Source organism: Anarhichas minor, unplaced genomic scaffold (genome assembly GCF_050575085.1).
Source record: "Anarhichas minor isolate MPS153535 unplaced genomic scaffold, ASM5057508v1 ptg000079l, whole genome shotgun sequence".
NCBI classification, from domain to species: domain Eukaryota; kingdom Metazoa; phylum Chordata; class Actinopteri; order Perciformes; family Anarhichadidae; genus Anarhichas; species Anarhichas minor.
The window spans coordinates 3,227,933-3,230,453 of record NW_027466525.1 but is presented as its reverse complement, the minus strand read 5'-3'; positions in this window follow the sequence as shown (position 1 = coordinate 3,230,453).

Below are 2,521 nucleotides of genomic sequence, written 5' to 3'. Positions count from 1 at the left end.
AGGTCTCATAGCCGGGTTCTGAAGCCTGAGGACCGAATCCTAAGATCTGATCTAAGGTCTGACGTTGGCCCAGAATTGTTCCTCTGTTGTTGCTTTTTCCTCATGAGAGAATGAGGATATGGGCTGGAACTTTACCTGCTGTAGGATCTGTGTGTCAGCAGCTGGATTAGAAAGGTCAGCATTGGTCTGAATCTTCACCCTCACCACGGTCATCTTCACTTTAAGGGCTGGACGGTCCAACAAACATCCAGAAACCAAGGAGAGAAATATTATTGCACTGCCAGAAAACAAAAACAGAGTAAATATCTGGTTTATAGATAATATATATATTGTACCTCCATGGCACCAGAAGGTAAGCTCAGTGTTACAGCTCAAATCATTCCACTGGTGTTGTGAATCCTCAGCTACACAGTAATTGTTACCACCTGGCTCTCCACTTTGCCAGTTTCTGAAGGAGCTGCTGCTGTTGTCGGACCACCTCCACAGCACACGGTACAAGCCAGTCCACGAATGGTGCAATGGCATTACTGACAACATCCTTGAGTTTTCTTCATCATTCTCGATCATAGCCAGGTCAGTGTGGTGTGTTCTGCAGTAAGTCTGGGCATCCGTCCAAATTCGGTTCTTCTTAATTAAAGTATAAACTTTCTGGTCTGCTACATGTTGATCTACCGATAGAAGTAAAGGAAAAGCTTCTGTTACTGCAAAGACTCGAGTGTGTGATCAACTTGACAGCAGCTAGAAAAAAAACAGGTGTTATTGCTGTCCTCCAGGGATTTAACTTCTCACCTCGCAGTAGTGATGTAGAAGTGGACTACAGGGTGCGTCAGTACACTGTGACATCACTGAGAGGTGTTAGGGCTGGGTGTTATGGACACACTTTATATCCTGATTTAAGTAATTTAATATCCCCATAACGATATACATCATCATATGGCATGTTTTCTGGTAATTCAATAAATAAACTCTATATGAAATAATCACATGGTAAAGCCTTTTTTTTAAAATACTGGCCAAATAAAAACTACTGAGTATTTTCTCATTTTATTAAGAACTTTAAAACAAAATACCCAGGTTTTTCTGAAAAAAACCAAGTTGAGCTTTAATATTTCCGCATCGTCTCATATTATCTTGAATAGAAAACCAGACATTTTCAAGGAGATATAAATGAGACAAAATGAATGCATTTAGGTGGAGTTAACAGGCTCTCATTCTCTTCATTTCCTCTCATTAGTTACAACAGAATGTACGCTCGACGTTCATATGAGGTTCATCAATAAAAGATACAACTATCAGAACAACACGAACGTTCAGGCTCAAAAGTGCACCGGGGATAAAAATGTTAGATAAAAGACTGGAAGGAATTCTGCAAATTGATTTGGCAACACCAATAAAACCTTCCTCGGACCACACCCAATAACCTTTCAACAGTATGCAGTTCTACACTGCTTTTCAATTCTCAGTTCACTCTTTAAATCAATAAACACAGTATTTGTTCTTACCGTAACAAACAAAATGTTTGATGGCCAGACAGTCAATATCATTCCATCTTCCAGTTGGCTCCATCATCACACATGCCTGATCGAAGTTATGCTGATCCGGCTGACCTGATTTCCAGTTTTGGTAGCCAGTTATGCCCGTTCCACCAGTTGCGGACCATCTCCAGGAGTTTGCATCACTGCCCATGATTCCCTTCCAGGATTTTGGGTCATCGTTCAGTCCAATCCAGATCAATGAGGAGATCGAACTAGGTCTGTCCAGCCTGTTTGCGTCTTCCGTGCTTTCAATGGTCGCCAGGTCGGTGTGTTTCACTCTGCAGTAGTGCTGAGCATCGGCCCATTTCATCGGCAGGTTGACATGGTGGTACTCTCGAGGGACGAGCGCGGCGTGAGAGCAGGAAGTGAGGCCAAGTCCTGAGGGTTGATGACAGAGAGAGAGGGCATATTTAGCTGTGAACTATCAAAAATCATGGTTGAATCTGTTGATCTGAATCATTTCAAAAGGCTTTTTATTAAGTTTCTAAGAGAAATTAAAGAGAGGCCTGGTTTTTTACCAACGCTGGAGAGGCAGCGACAGGAGTTTTCTTTGTTCTGTTTGTTTATTTGCTTGTTTTTGTTTGGTTTGCCAAATAAATGAGAAAAACGGAATCCTGTACAGACAATCCACTCTTTCTGCCTGCGTGAACCACAAACCACGGTGCATCAGTGGCCCTTTGATCAATGTTTGTTTATTTAGTTTTATTGGACAAATGACCACTACAATGATCAACAGCATCAAATAAATCAACCTGCCTGAAGAGGAGTCAGAAAATCGTTCCTTTGTCTATCGTATCGAAAAAATGTGTTTTTGTACATTTAATTACTGGAGACACATTTCTTCTAATCATATCTTTATGAGTGTGATGGTTAATTTTTTGTCTCAAAAAATGAAGAAGATAGATTCAATTGAGCAGGTCAAAGGTCATATACGATTTCAGAAGCCCTTCTGTACATGAACTTGTTTTTACAGGCCGACATTTCTC